Source organism: Platalea leucorodia, assembly GCF_965183815.1.
Source record: "Platalea leucorodia genome assembly, chromosome: 5".
NCBI lineage: Eukaryota > Metazoa > Chordata > Aves > Pelecaniformes > Threskiornithidae > Platalea > Platalea leucorodia.
Genome location: NC_138827.1, coordinates 4,557,696 through 4,576,711, shown reverse-complemented (window position 1 = coordinate 4,576,711; position 19,016 = coordinate 4,557,696).

Here is a 19,016-nt window from a genome sequence, read left to right as displayed (position 1 = left end):
TAAAACTGCAGTTTAGCTAGGTAGACACAAACATTCAGCAAACTTTGTTTAATTAGTCACTAAATCAGTCTTTATGCCTTTGTTGACTGACTGATGTTTTTAAAGTATTACTGACTCTTCTTAAAATGTCTGCCCTTGTTATTTGTTATTTTAACAAATATTGGATGCCATAATCTGGTGCCTAAATATCCACTATTGTAATTCAGTGCTAATGGCAATGCTGAGATGACAGAACTATTAAATTAGATACAGAGTTGTCAAATTTTAAGACAGCAAAATACTCACCTGTGACGCGTAGCATATGGCAGAAACCTGAGAAAATCATCAGCGGAGTTAAGAATAAATAGAAGCTGCGTGCCCTAAAAAATATAATCTGACAGGCAAACATGGATAATCTTGAAATGTACTTGATAGTCAGTGATTTGAGTCAACAGATTATAAAATCAGAGGCATGCAGTGCTGCATTTTCAAATAACAAATTACAGCATAGCTCATAATGCTGAACTTAGTGTGTAAACAAGCTGTTTTTTCTATGTGCTATGTAAAGAGTTCATTAAAATACTGCAGCTAATTGTGCTTCAAGCATTTACAGAGTCACATGTGTTTATCCAATTTTGATTTTTTGATGCCCATTTCATACTTAAGCAATTTTGGTGTGCAGTGCTTAAAATGACAGTGTTTATTAGATGTTTTACTGAAGTAATACAGAAACAGTCGCTCTGCCTGTAGAAATACATTACCCGGAGCTGCAGCATATTTCCCAGCCTGTGACGTGTGTACCTTAGTTATCTACTCCAGTGATCTCTTGGGGTTAGAAAGGCTCCTTAAGGTGTCAGGAAACAGCTAAGCATCTTAAACCATTTCATTCCCCTTATCTTGCATTCAGGTCAGGGGTGGGGTCCCAGTACACTCCATACAAAACATCAGTGTCATCATCTGTTTGGGAAAGACCATTACTATCATCTAACCTGGCTGCTCCTCAAGACTACAAGGAGCTCAGCTCTTCATTCAGACACTTTTAAGGAGGCAGGATTTACAGTTTCCTTGTCTTACATTTCATTTTATCATTAAATTTCAAGACTCATCATAGCACTTATCCAAGAGTTACGTATTTTTATACACAGAATCAAAGCAAAGAAGGATTTGGGAGATTTTAAAAGAAACCTGATTATATAGTTTCTTGCCAAGAGGAATCACAAGAACAACTTTGGAGCAGCTGCTTGTTCCACCTGAGACTCCCAGTGCTCCAGCGAGAGCCTCTTCCCTGCTCTGCTTTTACTCTGCTGGCTCTGAGCAGACCCAGACACACAGCAAACCCAGTTGGCCAACAGTTGATGGATGTCTTCATCTGAAGAATGCAGCAAATCTCTTTTGGTACCTTGATTCTGTGCTTTAGATTCAGTCCGGTCACACAATATCCCAGTGAATGATGCAAGACAGACACAGACTTACACAACACACCACTGCCCGCTCAAGAAGAGGGAAGATGTTTCACTATCGTTTAATCCAATACCAGACCCACTCCAATATCAATTAATCACTTAATTGGAGACTTTCCAGCATGAGAAGGAAATGTTCTGCCTCTTGCCATGCACTTCTTAGCAAACACAGTATAGAAATGTGATCTACCTGAATTAGCCTTCTCAGAGACAATTTTGCACCTCTCTACTTGTCCAAGACTGAAAGCAGATGACCAACTAAGCATCCCTCAAATAGCAATTCCCACAGGGGCCAACATCAAGACCATCACTGGGAGATGGCGGCAAGAAGCTAAATTACTGATGTTTGACATCCCGTTGAGCGGTGCCCAGCCTTTGGTACAGGTGCTTGGTCTAAGGCAGGAAGGCAGCAGCGGAGTTGGAAGGGACGCACCTGACGGCAGGGAGGGCTGCGGGGGTGCCAGGAGCCGCCGCGTCTTCCCGCTTTCCTTACAACGGTTTGCGTCTGTTAAGAGGGAAGTCTATTCACACTTACACTAAAGCCTTTACCGCTGTTCTGGGAGCATAAAAGGATCTTAAAATGAATGGATATCAGTGTTCCACCAATTTGAAACCACTTTTGACTGTCAGAGTGGTATAAAGGAGTTTTAGTGTAAATAAGAGTGTGGTAGTAATCTGATCTCATATCCGTAGGGGGGCTGATTCTCTTCTCATTTACATCAGTTTTATTTTTGTATAACACCATTAGTTTCAGTATTTATTTTTGTATGAGTGACAGCAGAATTATGCCCAGCGTAATCACACATGGAGTGTAAAAATCCAACTTGACTAATTTCTAAGTATTAGCCACAAATGCTAGAAGCCAAAGCAGAATCTCAATGAAGTAGTCACCCAGTCTGCTCTTATTCCTTTTTTCCCCTCCATATCCAAGTTGGACATGCTTCCAAGTTACAGAAGGAAGTACGAGGAGGGAGCCAAGGAAAAGTAGTTAAGACAACCTGGCTTCTCCTCAAAAGTGCTCAAGTAAAACTAGATTTGAAGAGACCACTTGGGAAATTGTATATTCTCTGCAGAGTTCTGCCCTGTTCAAAATGAGAAAGAATAACATCAGCACAGTCTAAGAGCACCTTGGTAAGGTGAGGAGTTGGAGACAGTTGTTCAACCTTTCAAATGATGAAACACTCACAGGCAACGTTTTGCCCATCTCTAGTTGCTGTTGTTTGGGTTGAGTTTTTATAGCTCTCTACATGATGAAGAAAGCTCAGAAAAGGGCGAAGTTTTGGAGAACTGCCCTCCAAGCTCTGTTATCATCCATGACAGCAGGGGATGAAGCTAGTGGTTAGGAATAAGGGAGGTGGCCACAGCCACATTTTGGTACTGTTCCTGGGAATAAGAGGGGCCTAGGAACCGTGGTGTACCGCCCAAGGTAGGGCTCTGACCTTCCTCCTCAGACCACAGCTTTATAAGTGCCCGTCTCAGTCTAAACTAGCACAAGCAGCAATTTCCCATGAGCTATTTATTGACTGTCCCCTTTACCTAAAGTTTTAGGAAGCAGGTAAATCTGGATAAAGTTGATTTGTACCATAGAAATAACTTTGCACTACTGACTCAAGTAATGACATATTGTGTTTAGGAAAGTTGTTTTGTTTTTTTCTCACTTCAGTTTTTAAAGAAAAAGCAGTGACCCCTCCTGCAGACAACAGGTACTGTGGGCCACAGAGCACAGTCTCAGGGCAGAGTTTATGGGCTTTACATTTTTAACAACATGCTTTTCTCACTCTTACTTGCGAAATGGCTGTTCCGCCACCATAGTATTCCTGAGCTGGTGCATGTCTGAACCATGCTGTCTGATGAGGTACCCAGCACTCTTTATGTCTGACAGTGATCATTGCTTTCAAAAGCCTGCCCTGCTAAGTAATAACTAAAAGAGATGAACCATGATGTGGTTTCAGTTTTGAGTGTTTGATACACTGGCACAACACATGTTATGCTTTCAAGGGTGTCAGAAAGAAGCAGGGAATACAAAACAGGGATGGAGGAAAGCAGCAAGAAGAGGAAAAAAAAGAAGATGGCAAAGAGCATGGCCAAGCAAAAGGCATGGAATGGAAACTTTGGAGAGTATTAGATTGCATTGGTACACACTGGTGTCCTGCAAAGCAACAGATATTTCTGTGATTAGTGCAGAATCCCAATGACTCTCCTAATGGGAATGACTGAATCCTCATCCCCTCCACCTATCTCAGCACTTCATTCCAGCTCCCATTTATACTCCTTGTAAGTGCAATCACTGGACATCCTTAAAGTGTTACAAATTACACAGCGCTTCTTAAATCAATCCATTAGGATATTAGCATCTACCCTGCCAAGGCAGTAACAAGCAGTGCCTAGCTCTCTTGATGAAATTTGCCTTATAACTGCCTTGTAGCACTTACTAATACAGCTATTCGACAATTTGTCATAATCTTTTTATAACAAAAAAACAGCTAATTCTCTAAAATCAGACTGTTAATTAAATATTAATTTTCTCAATAGCTCAGGTGGGGGGTTGAATGCAGAACATTCCATTTTGCTTTTCATCACTTTCATTTTACATTCACATTTCCCATTTCAATCATAATAATCAGAACCTGGCAGGATTGCTAAAATCAAACATAATGAAAATCAATTACTAAAAAACATGTTTGATCACAAACTTGAAAAATTCCCATAGCTATTTTATGTTTTTTTAAACAATTCAGAGTAAATCTATTTTTTAAAAGTATGTAAATTGAAATTTAAATCAACAATTAAAGAAATTTTAATGACCTTTTTTCTCTTCTCTCTCAGACTTACAACCTTTATATATATATATAATATATATAATATATATAAAAGAAGATATATTGATGGTAGGAAATATGTATTTATTTCAGAAAGATTAGAAAAGCACGTATGTATTTTGTGAGTCCTTCAAACATCTTGGCATTTCATTCTTTGGTTTACCTCTTCTTTCCTACCAGTATCTTCTCTTTTGTTTTCGAGAACAGTAACAAAAATAGAATTACTCTTTAAAAACATCTAGCTATTTTTAATGTTTTATTAATATTTACCAACTCTAGTCCTGGGTTTTTGCCATCTGATGTCTCAAGATTGCTCTGTGTACCTCTGATGGCAGACATTCTTTTCTCCAATACATACTCCATACTCCAATGCTGGTTGGGTTACCAGCAAAGACAAGCCTTTATGATACCCATGAAAGATTCAGAATGGTAAACTTCATCAGTCTTTGAAATCAAATATATGCAAAATGCTGCAATAAGCAGGGGAACAAAGACTCATTTCTTGTTCAGATAAGAGATTTCAATTTTTGCTTTTAGAAAACATTACATGAAGTAACTAGGTCAGAGCTATGCTAAACCCACACTTCGTTTATCTGTGTGCTGCATAACAGTTCTTTTTGGTAGTTTAGAGTTGACCTGAATTAAATATGAAGCTCAAAAAATATGATAAAACAATAATCAGTGATCTGACTTACCACGAAACCTAAGCTTCCATGCTAAATATATGGCCACCTTCTCCTCACTGTTCGGTTCAACACAGCTCGTGGCACTCATGTCCACCGGTGCTGCAGCCGCCGGAGTCCTTCCCCCCGCTGCTGAGACCGGCAGCTGGAAACAGCAGGCTGGGACAAACACATCATGTTCATGAACAGGAATAAAGTTTTCCCCTCTCTGGAATTTCTGCGCCATAAAATTTAAGTCCAAAAGCATACTGAAAAGAAAGCAGCAAGCCTCAGTATTAGCTTTATTCTGTAAGACTCACTACCTACTATTATCTCTCGCAATGCATGAGGAACGTTTATGCAAGGATCTTAGCACATGGGCTAAGAAGCCTGGCAGCAGCCATACAGCAGCTAAGAGCTCAGCTGTGGTGATGGCATTACCGTTAGTGCCTATTTGAAGTCAAATATGTACAAAGGAACTGCTTGGAGACACGCCATCCCATTTGGAGAGCTGGAAGACGCTTGGGTCAGCAAATGCAGGCATGTCCGGAGGATGGCCAGCATCCAACCCCCAGGAGGTCACCCATGCCCTCCACTGGGAAGGGGTCCCCGAACTCGATCATTGTAACGAGCCACTGTCAGTGCAGTTACCCAGATCCTGCTCTCCTGCTGAAGAAATAACACTCAGACTTGTAATTTCCAAAAGAATCAAAGGGCGCTTGGTGAAGAATTATAAGCCCTTTCTTTGGCCCAAGAGACAAATAGGGAGTCACGTGAGGTACACAGTTCTCATAGAAAATTCTTGAGGTAGATTCACGCCAAAGGTGAAAAGTAAACTACAATTGAAAGTCTCCTAGTGTGGATAATTTATGAATGTGTACTTGTACTTAAAATACCCAGAAAAGCTGCCAATTCTTTCCTTTTTGCAGTACCGGGAGAGGCAACCAACCCTGAGGCATCAGACAATAAAAGACAATAAAAAACCCCAAAAACCCCAAAAAACCAAATCCTTTTCTTTGGAGAGTGATTCAGAAATCTTTAACAGCAAGTGCAAAATGTTTTGCTATACATGGAAGTGGTCTGAAAAAAATGTGTATGAATAGATGATCGCATTAACAATAATACCTTGTATACTAGGACGTTATGTGTTTCATAGGTTTAGTAGCTGTGATAAAACTTTTCTGCACCTTGTAGGTTATTCATTTCCATGAACCATCTCCTTACAGGGTGGTTCCTTCCCAGCATCTCTCATTAACCTACTGCTCCAGGTCCCAGACTGTAAAAGACTCTGCAAATAAAACTCAACAGACCTTTTGTAATTAATACCTTTGTGTGAGAGGATAAATGAGGTGGCTTTCAGCTGCCAAACTGGACCTTCCATGCCACCAATTTTTGTATTTCCCCTGCATTTTAAGGATATTTCAGAGATGTGTAAATCAAGAGTAGGGCGGATACATGCACTGACTGCTTACATTAACATATCTCTGCTGTGCAAAAGGAATAGGAGTGAGAGCATCTTCGCCTGCTTACCAGAAGCGAATTAGCATTGAATAAAAGACCTGTGCAAATAGCCTCCACTTTGTGCCAGCCAGGGCATGTGAATGAAGCTGGGACTAGAGCCCACCATGCTCCTTATGTGCCATCTTTATTTGTCTGCTTGGCCACGCTGCCCGAGAACCTTTTGCAATGGCCTTCAATGAAAAGCAAAGAAATCTTCTTGTCAGCAAGCAGGGTTTGCTTCTCCGGTGCACCAGCCATGAAGATCCGAGCACAGGCACTGTGGGCACAAATCTGCTTTGTGTAAGAAGAAAACTGCAGTAGTGGCATTTTCACTTTTAATGCATCATCGCCAAAATGAGGAAATAAGTCATGTTACTAATGTCCTTTTAAATGATACATGCTTATGTGTTATATAATGTATAAGCATTAAAAAATACTTTCTTTTCCATTTTTGGGGGAGGCAGACAGTTTTGCTTGTAATTCAGGCAAGTTTACAGTTTCTTTCCTAACACTTAAAGTAGGAATCTGCAGCTGAGAGGAAGGCAAAAAAGTGTTCTTCATATTCTGTGATGAGATGTTTCTGAATTAATCTCTGTTGTGGTTTTTGGAGATTGGTTTTCTTTCTTGCTTACAATTAGCTGAAGGTCTGCCAATTAATTCTCTGAGTCCTAATCTACCAGTCTCCCTAAAGGAGACTAATCAAATACCTGGGAACTGAAAATCAGCATTCTCCCAGGCACTAAAGCCCACGGAGCCAGCCGAGACAGTGGTTTGGTGGTACAGCTTTCCCACCTCCCCTTTCCCAAGAGCTCTCTCCAGGCTTCCCCTTCCCTCTCCCTGGCCTGCAGGGGCTCATTAGCTCATGACCTTTCGTTGGCACCCAGAGATGCTTCTCTATGGCTAAGGAGTTAACCTTTTCTCTGCCTAACTGTCTGGGTGATTATCATAAGTTAAGGTAAACATTAGAGTAATTTGTTCACAGGTCGGGCTAAACTTGAAGTTTATTGTTTTCTTTGCCAGCCCTGCAGAAGTACTTGCATATTTGAAAGCATGTACATTTTCTCCAAGCTCTGTGACCCGATTGCATAAAAGATTTTAGCTGCCTCTTCAAATCTAGCCTTATTGTTTTCTTTTCTCTGACAATTCAGGCTACATCCAGTGGTCTGAGTGTCAGCTTTTGCCCACTGTTTCCTCTTTCTTGCAGGTGGCTTCCTGCTCGCTGACGGCTGTTCTGAGACCTTCAGAAGTTTCTCCGCTGGTTAATAAAAGTGGACCTTCTGAATACAGCCTTTGAAGCCCACACGTAGACTAAAATTTAATTATGATGTATGATTATGAGCAGATTATGATAATAACATTCAAGCTTGTTCTGTTGACACCTCATGATTTCTTCTTACCAGTTAGTAGTAACTATTCAAAAGACAAAGTGGATAATTCATTGGGATAGTACATGCTGTTAAAGTATTTGCTTCTTCACTGAATAAACACCATCTTAATTAGATCAAATCCCTAAGGACGTACCTCAGCAACTTTCTTAATTAAATAATTATGGGCATCTCCTTTCAGTGACGGGAACCAGAGAGTTGTAAGACTGATGGGTTGTTAGACTTGAAAGACTCAACCATGCACTCCACCCCCCCAAAGGAAAAGGGAAAAAGGAAAAAGGAAAAACTTCCCCAGGAATTTAGTTTTCATCCTGCAAAAAGAGAGAACACCAGGAAATAAGAATTTTTACATAAGTTAACAGGTACAAATAACCATTGGTACAAATGACCAACAGAACAGGAAGATGTAACGTCTCTGTGGAAACCCTACCATAATCAAACACAAGTTGCTTCACTCAACGCAGGAGTGCTGGATTGAAACAGGTAAGATCACAAGAACCTGTGGTTCTTTCTAGCTATAAATGCAATTCATTTTCTTATATAAGATCTATCTGAGGCATTATCCTAGAAAAATATGTCACTGTCAAATTAGCCAGGTTCAGCACTGGAATTTAATATTCTCGTCCTCAGGATAAGTGTCATTCTCAACATGTGGGAGTACTCCAGAAATTCCTAAATCAGTGCCTGAGTGACAAAAACGATGAACACTTATATATAGGATTTTTCATCAGGAAATACCAAATGTTATTCATGAAGGAAATGTGCATGGGTAACTCCATCTTATAAATGAGGAAAACAAAGGTCCAGGCAAGTGTCGTGACTTTTTAATGGCTACCCCCACCCCACCAGAGCTACTGACAGATCCACTCCCTCTCCACTGCTCATTTTCATCTCAGAAGATCATTCTTTAAGTTCACAAAAAAATAAGAATAGTCATTGCCCAGTGATGGCAAAAGACACCAGAGAAATACATTGAAATTAAGATATGTAGAGATGAACAACAAGCGAGTCTAAGGAAAGGCCAGTACAGGCTTTCTCATAATATTTTTGCCAAGAAAGAAAATCGGCTGTCTGCTCCCCCAGTCCTTAAGTCTGATGCTACTTGTGCCCAATTCAAACTCCTTCCAGGATACTTGCTTCAAACGCAGTTGGCACACTGCTGCGTTGCCTGAAGCACATCCGCTCTCCAGCTCCCATTTTTCAGATTCCTCCATTGCAAATGAAATTCATTAACAATTGAGAGCCCCGTTTATCATTTTTTCTGCATAATCATTTTACTCCAAGACAATGGCTGGCACCTTGCACACCTCTCAGATGAGCAGCTCTCTGTTGTAGGGGTTCCCAGCCCTGCTCATGTACCGTCACCGGGGGGCAATGTCCATGTATCCAAACATTCCCAATTTAGGAACCACAATTATAATCTATTTCTCTTCTGGGATGTGAGACAATGGGAACGATTTGTGGATCTCTGGGATCTGTGAGTTGTAAGGATGCCCACAGAAAAGACACCCTGCCCTGCCCTGTTACTTTGCTTTCTATCTCGGGAGGAAGCCGAGCTTGCAAGGGTTTCTCTGGCTCACACTGTAAGTCCGACTGTGTAAGAAAACAGACTTCTGTTGGCCTTGTACCCAATATTATCACAAAACCTAAAGCTGGATACTCAACTGAAGGTAAAACCTAGAACTTTTTCTTCAGCTCCCTGCCTCTGCTCATATCCTCCTTCGTGCTGCTGTAACTGAGATTATTTCACCAGCACGAATGAGAGGATTTTCAAAAGCAGGGAAGAAGAGACTAAAATAAAGCAGAACAAGGCCTCCAGCTGGGAAGCTGTGCATGTGAAAGACAGGGAAAGTGTGATAAAATAGCTATTTATCCACAATAAATATACTTTAAAAACATCGATTAGAGCTTGTCATTACAGGACTCCTGCATCAGATGCATTTCAGGCAATTAATAATTATTAAAAACCTACTTACTGAGTTAAGTTACTTTTCATTAAAATGTTCTCACCTATTGGATATTTAATTAGCACACAATAAATTATCCATTTAAGCAGCAATTACTTTCCTTAGTCAAGTGCACTAGAAGCAGTTATTTATGGACTCTTGATTATAATAGATCCAAGAAACTCGCAAAACTACAGTATGTGCATGTGTGTGTGTATACCATCACTGCTAAACTAATCGCAATTACAGGAGGCCAGTCAGCAAAATGCAAAAGCTGGGCTGAAGTTCTCTGAAAGACTAACAGCTACAAGATCTTTCTTGGTGGCACACAGCTGGCCTGGTTTGCTGGAGGCATGAGAATTGAGGGACCAGCCACTGAGGTGCTGGTGAGGGATAAGTCAAATATTCTGGATCATATAAAGATAGAGCATAAAAGGCAATGGTTATGGGGAGCTGACTGGAAAAAATACGATGAAAGCTGTAGCAAGAGGTTTCTAAGTGCAATGCCAGCGACTTTTACCTAACCTACATCTACCCATGCTTGTGGACTTTTGGAAGAAAAAGTGCATATGAACCATCAGCTTCCTGCCTGGACTCTTCCCGAGTGGTGCATGTGACACCAGTATCTCTGCTGCTGTGGGATGTGAGTCCTTTGACATTATTAACTTTGTGACTGGATGCCATCATCACCTGGTCTTTAAATGAACTCCAAGCACAGATCCACACAGCATTAGCTGGGCTGTTTCTGCTGTGAGAAGGTGCCAGACGCGCCATGAGGCCAGCACTGGAGGTGGCATCCTTGCCCCAGAAGCTGGCCTGCTTATTGGGGGCACTACTGCACGCTACCCCAAGTGCCCAAAAGTGCCAGGCAAGGGGAGCAGTGCCTGCTGTCCCCTGCCATTGCCCACCGCACCGTGCCAGCCTCTGGCCGAGGCTGGGAAGATGAGGGAGGCTGTGCCATGGAGAGCTGCTGAGCCAAAATTTCAGTCTTGCTGTCATTCTGTTCTTGTTATCCTCTTCTGCAGCCCTCTACAAAAAAAGAGTCAAGTAATTATTTATTAATTTATGAGGAAAAGCCAAGGCTATAATTACCTTTATCTATGCCTCTACTCCAAGATGAAACCTGCTCTCAGCAGGTGCTCTGTTTAGAAGACGCAGAGCGGGAAGCACTTTGAAGCACAGGAGAGTACCAAACATGGGCGAGGAGAAGCGACTGCATGAGCAGAGGCAGGCAGATGACATTACGGGCCAGGGAGGCGGCAGACAGATGACACCAGCAGCCCGGACGGGGCAGGAGTGTCTGAGGACAGCCTCACTGAATGCGAGCGAAACGCAGGCAGGCCACGTGCTTGGAATGACCACGCTGGTTTTGTGGCCACAGCAGATGGTCTCTCAACAGGCAGGCAAGGGCAGATGGTATGAAAGAGATTTCTTTCCCTGTTTTAATAAAGATGGGCGTGCTAAGGGGTGGGAGGAAACCCCCATCCCACCAACGGCACGGTGGGCACAGGGAAGCTTAATGGCCCCGTGGTAGCACAGCAGGATGGGCAGGATCCAGCACGGCTGTTTGCAGGCAGCTCTGAGAGACTCCTAACACCTCCACGGGGATGAGTATCATCCTGAGAGGTGGAAAGCTTCAAGAGAGGACTCCTAAAGTTTCATTCCTAGAGCACGGTGTGAGGCAGAAAACCTTAACAGCTCACGTAAGGAACAGTTTAACGTACAGCAGAGATGATAACAAAAAGTCCCCTTAGCTCAGGGGGTCTCATAGAGACCCTCTTTTTTTTATCCTTTGCCCAAGTTTAAAAAGCTAGTCACGATGCTCAGAAGACAAAATCAGAATATTTAAACCAGTGTAACATCCACTGGTGCTAGTGAAGTTAATTGGGTTTATACCTCTGTACCTTGTCCCCATCTCCATCCTCCATGCTTCGAAAGCTAAATTAAGCTCAGTATATACCTTATTTGCACATGCAGGGACAGCGCGTGTCTTATGTCTCCTCCTTTACCCTAACACCCACCCATCGGGCCCTGAGCTATCAGTTACCAATAGCTGATAATACACATGGCTCTACCCTCTCTTATGCCTGCAGGGAGCAGGGGTGAAAAAGCAGCTGGTATAGGTGTGCCCAGGACATGGGAAGACCCTTTCGTCTTAGTTGTCTGCCCATGTTTACTTGATGAAGTTGTAAAATTGGATCAGCCTAAAACACCCCCCGGAACAAATGCAAAGTACAAGAGCACACAATTGCCAAGTGTCGTATAAACAATGAACAAACAAATTCACATGTAAGCAATTTGGTAAAGAAGAGGATTTGGAGATCTATAATAATAAACAGACCCAGAACAAGCCGCAGACATAATTAAATCAGTGAAATGAAATATCAAACGCTGGCAGCCCACAAACACTTTGATGATGATAATAATAATAAGGACTCAGTGGATGGAAAGCAAGAGAGAAAATTGGTCCATTAAAAATAATGGTGAACAAAATCAGGACCATGTGATGGAGAGAAGGGCACATTACACAATAATCCTAAAATTTTGTCTTTTTGTGAAAAGGAAAGAGACCTTCTAAGGCAGTCATTTCTTCTGCATCAGTGAAGGGTAAAGTGCCAGCCTTGGAAAATTCAGCGTCTCTAGACAATAAGCCAGACTCTCAGCCAAGCTCCAAATTTGGCACCTCTCCTTCACTCACTTTCAAAGAGGTACATTAATTTGAAACAACTGGGGAGCTGGATGAGTATATAAAAATCCAGAATATGGATCATGTACTACAATACCCGTTTATCTACCAAACAAGCAGTTCACGGGCATTTTCCTAGCTGGGAATAAGTATCGATTGAAGCAGAAATTTTCCCATTATAAAATACTGGGAATAAATATAAATGTGGATAACATAAATTAGGGATAGGAACAATGTATACTTCCTATCAGGGCCAATTAAAAAATCTGCAAGTCCAAAAATATCAACATTGTCTGAAATTTATCCCAGTGAAGCGCATAACTAAATGGAAATATTTGTACGAGGAAGTACAGACCTTTGGAAACCAGTGTTTGAAGGCTGAGGATGGAGTCAGGCTATCTTGCCTGGCTAACACACACACACATCCTTGGAATACCCTGGCTAAGACTTCCTGATATTTATAATCTTCTTTCCATTCCCAGGCTTTTAGCAGCTGCTTGACACACTGCCCTGGGAAGCAGCTTCAGCATCAGCCAGGAGAGACCACAAGTGGGGCAGGGTAGGAGGGCTTTCCCTCGAGGGGTGCACCTGCTTGCGACAGCTCTGTGCACACATACGCCTCTCTTAAATCAAGTACCACGATAATAAAGCGCATGAAAACATGATGCACTAACATCTCCCCAAGTTGACAAGGAATATATACCATTTAACCGGGTACTTTGTTTTATTCAGCTCACCTACCATTTGGGATGTGCTTGGTGTTTCTGGTAACACAGAAAGCAAATACAGAAGAGATTCTAGTTTCCCTGCTAACATACTCAAAGCGCCATGAGGTACCATCACCAGTGCGCTGGGGCGAATGCTGTTGTTGTTCAGGGGTCGGGATGGAGATGAGCAACTCAGATTGCCATTGTCAGCTGCAGTAGAAAGGCAAAAGGCAAGCTCTGACTTCAGCCTCCCTCTTCATTGCTGCTCCTCCTGTAACTTTGTCCTCCCACTCGCAGCTATTGGTATGTAAATCATGGCATCGTGTCTGACATCTGCAACTGAAATGTCAGCCAGCGTGAACTGCTGCTGCTCCTCTGGGCCCAGTGGAGATACGCTGATTGACACTCACTTAGGATCTGGGGTTAGTCTGCGAGAGGCACCCTCCGCTGTGCTAATTGCCTGTGCACAGCCTCGTACAACGGAGCATGGAGCTTCGATCCTCAGATAAGAAGGTAGTAACATATTAAAAATGTGAGTAATGTTAATGTATATGATACGTTACCGTGGAATACTTGAAATCAGCAAAAAGATGAAACAACATCTGCTTCATTGAAGAACAAAGGGGCTCTGTGCAAAGCAGCTGTTTAATTATCTAGCACTGTGTCATGTAACTACTTATACACCATACTTATAAATCCCAAATCAGCTCAGGGAGAGGAGATGCTTTTAGGAACTAAGAAATAGAACTAGCACAGACATGTCTTGAATTGCCAGCTTTAACATCAAAAAATAAATAAATAAAAAATTCAAATAACACCTGCATTTCCTTCCTACCTTCCAACTAAGATACTCATCCTGAAAACTCCGACACGTAGCATTTTTACTCAAGCTAGTCAAACCAAAGCAACATCTTTGGGATATGAACTTGCAGTGAATGTATTTATCACAACTTAATGAAGGCTGTAGCATTCAACTACCCTTTTCAAAGTTCATAACAGTAATTGCACTAGCTCCGGGTAGAAGCTGCTGAACCGATGATGAAAAGACTTGACAAAGTCTGACTCCAGAACATCTTCACAGGTTTTTAAATAGTCTTTGGTACAAAGAAGAAATTATCATTGATTAGTGATCCAAGGAATTTCCAAGAAGAGTTAAGTATTAAGAATCACAATATTTTTACCATTTTTCAAACTATTTTCTTAAATTTCAGTGACAGTAAACGGGAAAACAGGTCCATACAGAAGTCTTTATGTGTCTGATGCAAATGCAAGATGGGTATTTTTCATGTTCTGAAATATTGCATATGGTCAGTTAGGAAAAGATAGAAATTTACCTGATGAAATAGTTTTGTTGAAAATCATGGTCACTGTGTCCAAAATATTTCACATGGAAGATTTCTAGATAGACACACTGTTGTGGGATCCAAACCAGCCAAAAGGGGGTTCTGCATCTCTACGGCAGACCAGCCGAAAGGACCATCCTGGCAATACAGCAACACAGACAGCTCGGGTCTGCTGCCTGGGAACGTTCCTTGGCACCATTTAAGTTATTAGTAGGAAAGCAGCCTTTGAGTCCAAGAACTGTATCACACAGGACTTTGATTTCCCAGGTTATTCATAAACACTTAGAGGCTGCCATTCATCCTGTATATGACCCAAGGTAGCTGAGAATTGGTCTGGGGGATAAATCATGTAGTAATTTGAAATGCAACTGCTTTTGGCTTCTGTGAAGTTGTATGAGCTCACTGAAATGAAGTCTTAACCAGGAGGCTGCAAAGCAGCGACCCTTCAGAAAGCTTAATGCGTTTCAGTCTCTCTCCTTGCAGACTTCCCAGCCTGCCTGAATCAAGACGTGTCGGATGCAGAACCAGGTGTACAAAGTTAATGCAGGCTGTAAAGTCAAGTCCTTCAGCATCATATTTACCATATTACCTTTAAAAATACCTGCCTGGTTCTGGCTAGTCATGCAGAATTTTGCAGTTTCTACAAATTTATGGACTATTTTTCCCTTCGGTGTGCTGTCTCTGCTGCCCAAATGTGTTCCCCCCTAGACCTTACAGTCTTCTCATTTCAGCCCCTCTGTACTCTTTTTCCTGCCCTGTCCCCCTTTGCAATTACTCTTATTCGACTTATTGTCCCTTGTATCCCCCTTATCTAAATCCATGTGAAAATAGCATGGAACTAATATGTTTGCCTGAAAATATTTGCTACAAATATGCCAAAAGGATCATATTCCCTGTTCTGTCTGTTCCCTTGAGGAAACATACTCATTAATTTGATTTCCAGCTTTCATTTTTTTAAAGTGAACAAATGACAATTATTGTTTACTTTGAAGTGTGATCTTTAGCATGAATAATTCCCCAAAAGAAACATCTGCTTCGCAGATGAGTTGTGACAGCAGACAATATGCTTCCGTATTTTTCATTCATACTTGAGTGGCAAGAGCTGGGACTGGGACTGACTGTCCAGCATCACAGTGCAGTCCCAAGTGGCCAAGGTCGCTTCTCAAGAGCGGTTCTTGGCTTTTAGGGGTATTTTGTAGCATTTTCTGGTGTTTTGAAGTGTGGTTGGCCCTGACGCAGTATCTTCGTGCCTCAAGGGGCGCATGTGCATGTGCCAGCTATCAAACATTTCTTGGCCTTTTGGGAGGTGCCCAGCCCCAAAATGACCTGCTTGTATGTCCAGGGACCCTGGACATCAATGTTTTTGTGCATTTTTGTCTTTAGCTACATCGTGCACTTCCTATTCAGCACGTGAAACAGGTTTCTGCCTGTGCCCAGCAAAGCTTGGCTGGCAGCCCATCGTTGCAGCTTGTTAAAGCTACTATCTGCACACCAGAATGGATTTTAGCAACAGCTGGGCCTGGGCCAAAACTTACCATCTAAATTCAAGTTCAAACTTCTCCAGACTTTCAGGTCTTTTAGCATCCTTGGCTGACACTTTCTCAGCTGGCTGGTAGATTCAGACTCTGTTTTCATACCCTTATTGGTACACATAATGCTCAGTAAAATAAAGATCAAACATAGAAAAAGATCACGTGTGCTAAACTGTGAGCCTTTTCTGAAAGGAAGGAAGGAATAATCTTTTTCTTTTGTCTGTCAAATAGATCGAGTAGTAATACACAGAACATTCAAGATACATATCAAGAAAAATATCTCACGAAAAAGGATATGGAAGAAATAGATTGCCCAGAGGCAGAGTCATCTCCATAACTGGATATCTCTGAAGACAGGTTAGACAGACAGCTGTCAGGACTGGTGCAGTTATCCCATTTGGAAGAGGAGGACTGGATGACCTCTCGAGCCTGGAATTTTATGATTTTATCTTTTCTAACAGCAGCTCACCCTGTGCTGGCACTGGAGGGAGAAGCTCATATTGCAAACATCCTCCTGCAGGAAACTCCTCATCTTTCCTCCCGTTTGCTTTATCATACATCCACTGCTGACCCTTGGAAGCTGTTGCTATCTCATGACTGAATAGACAAGGAAGATTTGTCACCATCTAGTGCAGAAGTGAGATTTGATCTCTAGCACCTTCAGCAGCCTACCAGCCCCCAGGCCGTACAACTCTTCCATCCCACCCTGTACCCTGAAAAGGGCCTGGCAGGGGATTACAGTTACAAATTTTGATGTAAAAAGAGAGAGAAAATAGATGGCATCTATCATATACTCTTCCCTTTCCATTCGTACTCTTCTTCCAAAAGAAAGCAATGGATGTTTTACCTTAAATACTAAGCTGAACTATGCGACCGTGAGTGCACTACCTTAGACCACCTTTATGCCAAGAGTTGTAGTTGTGGTTAGGAGTTTAGGTTCCTTATAAAGCTATTGATGTTTCCCAGTACTCCCTATATAACTGTCAGCAGCTGCAGCACATCTCTCCAGGACTGTGCAGTGCAGGAGCCCTACAGGCTTTGCTGAGAACACGGGAGAGCTGGAAAGCCCTCAGCTCCCATGGAATTTGAATGGGAGTTTGCAACACAACCTGCTTCACCAGCAAATGCTCAACATTTTTTCCGATTGTTTTAATACTTGTTATTTTTCCCCTCACCGCTGTGGCTATATTTACATCCTATTACATATGAAAAATAGCAACATTTAAAGGTAGAAAGTAAATAAAATGAGGGGCATACAATATACACAAGCACACTCTTACTCCTTATTAACAAGATGGAAATTTTGCCATGGGAAATATTCCTTATTGCCCATAACAGGGTGCAAATCTTCCAAATTTTTTTGGCTGCATTTCATTTCATTTTTGTTTTGTTTAAGAGACTAGGAAGAAAATCTAAATTCTTGTGGTTTGTAAAGTGCTCTACCAACACAGGGAATTGCAATGCTATCTGAAATACACATGAGCAATTAGAAAGCTGCTGAACATACAGATAAGAAAATGTCTTCTTTTTAATGCTCCCCATGATCCACAAAAGCCCATTTTCAATACAAAGGCACCACTAACTAGGTATTTCAATATACTTGTAGCATTGTTAGGTGGTGTGTCATGGAGCTGGATGTTCTTTGTTAAACTATGAAAGTGATCCTCTCTCTCCGAAAACACAAGCAGCACAAGAAAAGCATAAACCGTGTTTACAACCTGATAGCAGAGCACTTTATGAGATTCATCTTTATGAGATTTTGAAATTCAAATGGCTAAATTGTTGAGCTGTCTGAATATTTGATGTTACAGGCAGATGCTGCAGAAACAGATCCTCATGTAGCTGGTGTAACTCTACAGACTCTACCATACTTATTTACAAGCCAAATTATTTACTTACTTACATATTAGCTGAAGAACTCAGCACCTGGTATATAAGGTGACTAGCACTATTCACATGAAAACTGAGTGAATCTCCTATTGATTTCCCTGGAAACTGAATCAGAAGCAACTGGCAAACTTCTCTGTCCATATCACCATCTATGAATTCACTGTCCTTGTTGTACTTTTCTTGTATTTTGTTAAGATTATTTTGCATAGGTTTATTTATTTATTTAGTCATTTAGTAGAAGTACACATTCAAAATGGAAATGAAATTACATTGAAAATATTTTGTATCTTTAACTACATACAAGAGGTTTACACGCAGTTAAAGCTAGTCCGAATTGTTCACTGATGTGTACCCAACAACAGAGATCTGATCCAAGGCTCAGTGAAATCACTGAGAATCTTTCTAACATCTTTTGCAAGGTTCAGATCTGGCTGTGTAAGAACTACACTGTCCTCTGTGTCTCATCACATTTTGATCACAAGAGAAAGAAAGGGAAAATCTGAGCTGATCAGAACACGTTTGTATAAATATGTACATTTGTATCCATATGTCCTTTTTTAAAGCCACAGGTTTTTCATTTTTATCTGTAAGAGGAACTTAACTTTGGGTTCGTTATTCATTTTGATAAAATCTAAGCTAGAAGACTGCAGAGAATTAAATGTTCTTAAAGGACATTTGCAATTGTACAAGAAATAGAGAAACTGTCTTTGCAATGTGACTAAAACCAAGTTTTTGAGACTGTTATAGATACCCTAAGCCAGAATGGCCTCCCAGGACCTAATGGCATCAGAAACGTCTATGACAAAATTCCACTGGGTCTTAGGTGGAAAAAGCAGCATTTAGAACTCCAATAGAAAGTATTGGGACACTTTGTGCCTTTAAGCAAAGTAATCATTTAAAACCAGAAGAAATCAGCAGTGGGATCAGCAATCACATCTATACCAGTGATAAATCTAGTAAGGATTAGACCGTCTTCCAGGGTGAACTGAACTCAGGGCACTACTGCTAAGTAATTGCAATGAGGAGCTGCACTTTGGTACTTATACGCTCACTTTATTGTTTTATCTACCCACTATGCAAATATAACAAGGCTGTGTCACAGAATGT